Consider the following 9,270-nt stretch of genomic DNA (forward strand, 5'->3'; position numbering starts at 1 on the left):
GAGTCTGTTTTAAATCCATGGTAATAAGACTTTGTTTACCTTTTACTGCGGTGATTCACCAAGAACCTCACGCTCGCACCACCTTTCTTCACTGTTTTGCAGAAAAGAAACGTGACTACCATGTCAGCTCTCCGTGGTGATATGTAACAGGCCTAAGATGAATTGGACCCCAGGACTGAGGTGTGCTGTGCAACACAAGGGACTTACTAAACATTTGCAAGATTTTTCTTTTTGAGACAAAATAATCATACTTTTTAATAACCACAGCTTCTCCATTTGAAGTAAACATTTATTTTTTTTTTTCACTTTCCAACGTTCTCAAAATGGAGTTACATCTTATCATCAGTATCAGGAGAAACTTGTTAGCTAATGCACATCGTACAATTGTGGCAAATTGGAATAGAGGGGGGGAAATGTATTTCAAGGCTGTTCCTGAAGCTCACAAGATGAATGTTACCTAGGGTAGTCTAAACTTCACAGTGCATTTTACAGAGACAGTATGTGTAGACTTTTCTGGTGTTATCGAAAAAGGGCTTAACATAATCTGGTTACTTTTAGCCACACTGATTTCTTGGGAAGGAAATTTAGGGCAACATTCATAAGATTTTTTTAAATAACTGGGAGAGTTTCTCTCCATGTTGATTTTGATTCTACGTTTATATATAGCCTAGTTATTAATTTTTTTCACGATATTTTCTTACAAGACAATTTGTTATTTTAAGCCTAGTTTTTAATTAATAAAAATGTTAAGTGTTCAAATCTTTGAAAACCACCCTTTAGCAATTAGAAGAACTTACAACAGAAATAGTGAGTGACTCTAAGAGGTAGGGCTGGGAGAAATGGCAGGAGATGTGACTTTTCATGTAATATTCTGAACTGATTGCATTTATTTTTACTCTCTTTGTTTATTATCTTTATGGTTTACGAGGGAAACAGGGAATCATTTGAGTCTCAAGGTGTAAGCACCCCTGATGACAGGGGAAGTGATTCCTTCCTTGCAGCTCTGAAATCTGAAAAACAGAGCTGACATTTCTTTGATTTTAGCCTATTTGTGGTTCATTCAGCTCCTTGAACCTGTAGGTTTATGTCTTTCACCACACATGGGAAGTTTTCAGCCATTATTTCTTCATATATATTTATATTTTTCTACATTACTCTATTTTCTTGTGTTCTCAGATTCTCATGACACAAACTTTAGCTTTTTTTGGAATTGTCCCGCAGGTCCCTGAAGTTCTGGTTATTTACCCCCAATCTTTTTTCTCTCTATTGTTTAGATTGGACTTCAATTTTTTTTATCTTCAAGATCACTGACTTATTTCTCTGCCATCTCCATTCTTTGCACTAATCCAAAGAGTTTTTAAATTTTTGGTTACTTTATTTTTCAGCTCTAAGAGTTCCATTTTGTTCTTTATATGTTCTAGTTATTTGCTTTGAATAACTGGGAGAGTTTCATTCCACGTTGGTTTTGATTCTATGTTCATACTATATAGCGTAGTTATCAATTTTTTTCACAAAATTTTCTTATGAGACAAGTTGTTATTTTAAGCCTAGTTTTTAATTAATAAAATCTTCTCTCTTCATAGATGGTTTGCCCTTACTTGGTGGAGCATTTTTATAGTAGCTGCTTTAAAGACTGTCAGATAATTCCAACAGCGGTGTGATCTCAGCATTCGCATCTGTTGACTGTCTTTTCCCGTGTGAGTTGAGATTTTCATGCTTCTTCCTATGTCAGGTAATATCGGAATATATCCTGGAGATTCTCAATATCATGTTATAATACTCAGAGTCTTTTTAAAATCCTATGGGGAATGGTGATATTTTTGTTTTAGCAGTCAATTGACTAGACTGGGCTCAGGCTGTGAGGTCCAAGCAGACCTTGTAGGTTGTGACTTCAATGTCATTTCTATTTTCAGAGACTTTCCCATGCCTTTTAGATCTGTCCTGTGTGTGCACCACTCAGTGGTCTATTTGGGACCTGGGCAGTAATCTGTCTTGTAGTAAGTTCTCAAAGTCTATGTGAACTGTTTAGTATTTAATTCACACATACCAAACAGGGGGATGAGCTCAGGTGTTCATAACTAATTTTATTGCTTTCCCGAGCTCTTCCCTCTTGTGATTGCCTCAGTGAGTTTTTGGCTTGCTGGGACTCCTCTTTTTGATCTTCCAATCAGAAATCTGGGAACTTATTTACCCTTTTATCTGTGTTTGGGACCAATCAATGAGTGAACAGAGAGAAAGAAAAAGCAACAGGAGTTTGCCCTGCCTTTTTGGGACCATAGCTCCTGTGATTGGCAGGGAAGGGTCCCATGTCTCAGGGATTTAGGCTCCTGCTGATGCAGGCCATGTTGTTGCTGCCACCCTCACCGTGGGATTTCTTGGGGCCTTGGGTGCAAGTGAATGGATAAAAGAAAAAAACAACAAACTGGGAAATCTGCCAAAGAAATCAGGTCCTAATCCTTGAAATCTATAAATGTTACCTTACATGGAAACAGGAGCTTTGCAGATATGATGAAATTAAGGACCTTGAGATGGGGAGATAATCCTGGGTTATCAGGGTGGGCCCTAAATGTAATTGTATGTACATAAGAAGGAAGCAGAGCGCTCTCTCTCTCTCTCTCTCTCTCTCTCTCTCACACACACACACACACACACACACACACACACACACACACACACGAAGGTGATGTGACCACAGAGCTGAGAGATTTGAAAATGCTAGCCATGAAAACTGGAGGGATACAGCCACAAGCAAACGAGTAACAGTCACCAGAAGCTGGAAGATACAGGGAACAGATTCGCCCTTCGAGCCTCCAGAAGGAGCATGGTTCTGTCAACACCTTGGTTTTGTCCCAGCGATACAGTTTTTGGACTTCTGGCTTCCAGAACTGTGAGAGAATAAATTTCTGTTGTTTTAAGCCACCCAGTCAGTCTGTGGTAATTTGCTACAACAGCCTTGGAAAATAACACACCACATAGAACCAGAAATGTGCCCAGGTCGGTCTGGCCCCAGTGACTCTGCCGCTTTCTGAGTGCTGTGGAGCCACAGGGGAAGAATATAAATGCTACTCATATGATGGGCACAAGTGGAGGTAGAGTGAACGTGGAGAATCTATATGGGATCATTATATTTGGCTTGGCGAATATGGTGTTCTTTAAAAAAAATTGTTATTGTGAAGACTGACTTTGTTCCATGTGGTGGTCTGAAGATGCTCCTTGGTTCAGTCTTCTGAGTAACTGAGGACCCACCCCAGTGGCTCCTGAGGAGGGTGGGGGCAGGGACAACCAAGGATGAGGGGAGCACGAGGGGACAATCGTGCTGACGGGAAAGTAATATTATCAGACAGGCTAACGGAGTCCAAGTACAGGAGCTGCTACATTAGAGTGCCATCTGTTGTAGGGTTAGCAGGTGGGAACACATTAAGCCCCACTAGATTGGGATGGTTTATTATTAACATAGACAGCGAAAGCAAGAGCAACAATGGTGTCAGCTCCCCCCACCCCTTGTCCACAGGATACACTGAACAAAAGGGGCCAGATCAAATGCAATGGGAGTGATGGGCCCAAGTCCGTGCTGCAGCTAAGCAGTTTGACAGCCTGTAGCTGTACCCCACTGGGAGGAGGGCAGGGGGCTCTGGGGTGGGGAAGCCCTACCTCATCAGAACCTGGGAGGCAGATGAGAAACAGCCTATGACTGCAGCCTCCATGAAGATAGGAATGGCCTTGTGGCAGCTCCTCTCAACACCAGCTGACTTCTCATGTTTGGGGAGGATCCCAGAGCGTTTCACCAAGGCTTAGGTCAGCTGTGGTTAAGCCTTGCCTACGTGACCTAGGCAGACGTATGCAAGGTGGTCAGGGAACCAGCACAGAGCAGTTCCCCTGCAGATATGAGCCCTGCACAGAGAAGAAGAAACACAAGGGATTCTGAAAGTTTCCAGGGCGAGGTGGGTGGTGCAGTGGGAAAGCTGGGGGCAGGAAGGCAGGAGTCCCCTGCGTGCCTGGCACTGTTCTAGGGTCAGGGATGACGAAGTGATTGGAGAAGACGTGGTCCCTCCCTCCATGGAGCTTCTGGAGAGAGATGGAAAACACACACACACACACACACACACACATGCACACACTTTAAGTGATCAGTCTAGGAAGAAAATTAAGGCAGGGTAAAGGAAAGCAAGGGGTGAAGGGTATTGCTTTAGCCAGGAAAGGCCTCTTTGAGGAGGTGACATTTGAGCAGCTACCTGAATGAGTTGAAGGGAGGCGATCATGCAGTCATCTTGTGGAAAACCATGTGTGGCAAAGGGAACAGCAGATGCAATGCCCCAGATGCGCTCTTGCTGGGTCAGCCCCAGGGGCAGCCAGAAGGCCAGTGTGGCTACAGTGTGTGTGTGTGTGTGTGTGTGTGTGTGTGTGTGTGTGTGTGTGTGTGTGAGAGAGAGAGAGAGAGAGAGAGAGAGAGAGAGAGAGAGAGAGAGAGAGAGAGAGAGATGCAGGGTGGGAGAGGTGGTTGAGGTACTGCAGTGAGGCCTTGGTTTTAATTTGAATGTGATGGAAGCCACTAGAGGGTTTTGAGTCAGCGAGAGACAAGATTTGATTTGTCATTTTAGAGCTTTCCATCTCTCACATTTTAATAGGACTTACAGTCTGTCCAGCCTATTCACAGCATGGATTCTCTGAAGGATGGGAACGATTATTTCCATTTTACAGGGAGAAAAAAATTAAAGCTCAGACAGCGGCAGCGGCTTGCCCAGTGAGATCAGCTTAGCCAGGATTAGACCAGGGTCTTCAGACTCCCCCAGAGCAGTCTGTACCTGTTCCATCACAGGTGCCTGGCTCTTCCTGCTATTTCCTGTCCTGAGGACTGGTGGCACTAATCACGAGTGACATGCAGGAGTCCCCACACTTGAAGACCTTGAATTCACACTTGCAGTATTCACAGTGGCCTGGAGACTGAAGTGTTTTGACATAACACAGATGGCTGGAAGGGGCAGGAGCGGGGGCTCTGGGCAGAGCATGGTGCAGGGCGGGGATGTGGACGTCAGGTTCAGGGATGTGCCCTCTGGACTGATTCCCCTCTCTCAGGCCTGGGTCCCCGCCCACTTTCAGTTCCCCCAGAGCGTGAACTCCTGGGCCTGCTCTTCTGGCCAGGCTGTGAGCTTCCTGGAGTGCTGCAGAGTGGCGCTGACCACGGTGGTGGCAGGTGGGGCTGCCAGGGGAAGAACGCAGGATTTGGGCAGGACTCGACATTACCATGTGCTCCTGTGTGACATTGGGCAGGTCACCTTACTCTGAGTGTCACTTTCCTCTGTAAAATGAGAACAGGCACTCACTCATTATTTGAGAGAATAGATATTAGAATGGCCTTTCAAGAAGGTAGTTTGGCAACACACATCCATAGCATTAAAAAATGCACTTACTGGACTTCTGGTCAGACAAGATGACATAGACCCATTCCTTCCTGCTCTTCCCTGTTAAGCACAATGATAAAGCAAGAAGCAACTCAAAGAGCACTGTGACAGGTGGTAGAGGAAGGTGACCTGGTTTGGAAGCCCAGGGCTGGAGGAACAATACAGAAGTAGGCATCTAATGTCTCCCCATCCCACAGAAGAAGGAACCCTGACATGGCATTTCCTGACCCAACCTAGCAGCAGAAGGCAGCCCACGTAGGCAGTCCTGGATTCAATGGGGGCACCTCTGTAAATGTCCAGTGTGCCCAACACAACTGACAAGGGAGATTGATGGGGAACCCTGTTAACAAGAAGCATGCGGGGGAAGCACTCTCCTTCCCACAGCGAGACACAGGGGTGAGAAGGTGGAACAAGCAGGAGAAACCTCACCACCACAAGCAACCACCACAGGTCTGACACTTCCCTCCCCGCCTAGAGACACAGGATGGCCAGCCTGGGGAAACCCCTTCCACCCTCATGACAGCAGGAACAGAAGCCTGGGGAAGACCCAGTAACACCCGACAAACCAAGCGGACCAAAATAATACCGCAAAGCCTCTGACAACTAAACTGTCATTGGAATCACAGCCCACAAAAGTAGTCCAGGACTTGGGTGTTAAATCTAAACAGTGTGATTGCCTGCTAAAATGAAGGCTTTAAATAGGATCCAGAGTTTCCGGACATAAGAGACAAAATGACCAGCATACAACTGAAAATCACTCATCATAATAAGAACCAAAAAAATCACAGTTTGAATGAGAAAACAATCAACTGATTCCAACATTGAGATGAATCAAATGTTAGAATGATGTGAGAAGGGTTTGAAAGCAGCCATCATAAAAATACTTCAATAATCCTTACAAATTCCCTTGAAACAAACAACAAAAAAACCCCAGAAAAATCTCAGCAAAGAAGTAGACATTGTGAAAAAGAGCCTTCAGTTAAGAGCTCATGTTTAATTTAATATAGATACAGATGGTTACATATAGGAATACTTATGGATATTATAGGTTAGTATACAGGCATATGTATATTTCTTTGCTCTGTTAGCTGAGATGGCCTAAAAGAAAGACACCCAAAAAAGAATTGGGTGCCCAGATCTTGGTTTCTAATACAATTCCGCAATGAAAGAAGCCAGGGCTCCTTGTAAAAATGGCTGATTCTATGACTAGGGTAGAAAATTTGCAAGATAATCCTGGAGCATCTTGTTGTGATAGAAAGTAATAAAGTGCTCATAAAAACCCACCAACTTAACAAAAAAACAAGTAGCAAAGGAAGCTGGGAGGGGGCAGGTGAGAGTGGAGTGTCCTAGAAGACAACGGGAGAGGTGTAGGGATGGGGGGGTGGGGAGGAGAGGACGCTAAGGGATGACGTGGTGGAAGACGGTGGAGGAGAAGGTGATGCAGGCAGTTTTGCACGTAGTTCGATGCATTTCATGTTGTGACCACTTGGAAATGGACACCTTATGAATCCTCTGACCCTCTCTAAGAGGGACACATATTTGAGATTCTCTAGTGAGACTACATTGAGTTTCTTCGTGAATCATCCATTTCCTTGTGTCTACCCCCTCAATCGTGGTCCAGACAGGCCCCAGCAGCCCTCACTGGAACAGCCTGGCAGACTCCAGATGAGTTACTATAACTTGGCCTTGACCTAACCCCTCCTAAAGCCAAGGGCTCAGGCAGTCAGGGATTCACATCTTGCTTCCGCCTTCTACTTGGGGTGTGACTTCAGTTAAATTCCTTCATGGCGCTAAGCCTCAGTGTCTTCCTCCATAAAATGGGCTAACCATGGTACCTTTGGGTTGTTGTCAAAGCGCAGGTCAGGTACATACAAGGCCCAGAACCAGTTGTGCTCAAATAATGGCAGGTGCTATTATCGTCAGTAGTGGCTGAAGACCTGGTCCTGGCATCGAGGGTCTCGGGCTCAACATGGAGGGTAATTGGCCCTTAAACTTCCGAGTCCAGCCCAGGCAGGGCAGGAAAGTGCTGGGTGCAGTCCTTTCACATCCTGCTCTCCCACCCCACATACACATCTGCTCTCAGCTGCATCTTCTCTTAGTGTCTTTGCTGGAAGAACCTGGAAACCTTGGAGGAGGCCCCAGGTGCCCTTTAGAACGATGCCCCCCTGTGGCTGAAGGAGAACCTGCTTTGGGAGCAAGGGAGAGCGCCATTACCTAAGCACTGCTACATGGGACACTAAGGCATCATAGCCTTCATCCTTTAGACAGGGAGGTCTTACCTTCATTTCACAGGTTCATCTAACCAGTTATGTGTTGAGGACCCACTATGTGTCAGGCACTGTGGCAGGTACTCAGGGTATAAGAGTGAAGAACACAAAAGCCACTGCCTTCATGGAGCTTATAACCCAGTGGAAGGATGACGGAAACGAACAGAGTATATGGTGCATCAGATGGAGACAGCATAAGAAGGAAAATAAGGCAGGACAAAGGGGTAGTGATGGGCAGGGGCCAGGTCCTCCGGGGCTCTTCAGGGACAGAGGTCACTGTAGTTGTTGAGAGGCTGGGCCGGGGAGATCCCAGGGGAGGGCCAACGAATGGCTGGATTTGGGAAGCATTTGCAGCAGAACCCAGAGAACTTGCTGATGGACTGGACGTGGGGTGAGGCATGGGCCAGCGAAAGGGATGTTGTCACACAGCACAGGAGCTGGCTCAGCCTGGGACCCAGACTGGACACTAGAAGTCAACAATGTGTTTTCTGTTCTGCTTCCCCGTCCTGGTCTGGAAAAGAGTGGACCTGGAAGAGGTGGGATGGGAGGCCACAGCGACAGCCCATGACACAGGAGCAAAACCCATTTTGAAGAAGACCTCCTTTTAATGGGTCCTGGGAGCAAGTCAGCTCCCTCTGAAAATGCTAGTGGCTGGGATAGAGAGAGCAGCATGAAGCCCACACTTCTGCTCCAGGAACTTCCCCGGAATGAGCTCAGCCAACTTCAAGTGCCTGGTGGGAATTGGCAAGCTTCGTACTGCTGGTGGGCACACCAAGGGACACTTGCTCTGGAGGGCACTTCGGCAATGCCATTCAAAGCCATAGATGTGCCCCGATCTCACTCCACGTGCCTGCTTCTTCCCATGGCCGTCTGCTGAGGAAGCCACCAGTTGTGGCCCAAACTGGACTGACGGGGTTGTTGGCATGGTGTATAGTTTACACGACCAAACAGAAACACCACACGTCTCCTAGTAACACCAGTTTAACACGAACTTGTTAGAGAGGGCATCCTCACGGCTACTAACTTGCTTTTTTCACTGTGATCACTTTTGGACCTTTCCATCAGGACACGTCCCACGCACTGCAATATATTCTTGGCCGGCTCGTTTAATGCTGGGAGGTTCCCTGCTTGCCAACCAATTGTTGGGATGATCCACAATGCTCCCACTGATTAACAAAATGCCTCAGTTGAGATCGACTGCTCTGAATTCAGCAGCAGAACCAGTGTCTGCTGAGTATCCTTTTTTTAAAAAAAAACCTGACAGGCTTTCTGGGTGGATGGACCTTTCCCTGTGGGCCACCCAGAAGAGAAGACCAGAACTGAAAACATCCTTACACAGCCTGGATCCAGTGTGATCCCTGGCTCTGGGGCTGGCAATCCCTCTGACCTTGGGCCACACACCTAGCTGGTCTGAACTGTGGTGGCTGCGATAATTAGATCACTTCCCAGGGCTAGGTGGGAATCCCGGGAGGCCTTGTACTTTCCTAGACGCAGGTTTTAAGCGCTGTTTCTGTGATTGCTGGTGGTGTGTACTAAAGAACTTAAGCGGAAACCCTGAAGCGGGTGGGAGGGGTGAGGGTATGTGTCCCTGGCGGGGTTGGGGA

Source organism: Rhinolophus hipposideros (genome assembly GCF_964194185.1).
Source record: "Rhinolophus hipposideros genome assembly, chromosome: 22".
NCBI classification, from domain to species: domain Eukaryota; kingdom Metazoa; phylum Chordata; class Mammalia; order Chiroptera; family Rhinolophidae; genus Rhinolophus; species Rhinolophus hipposideros.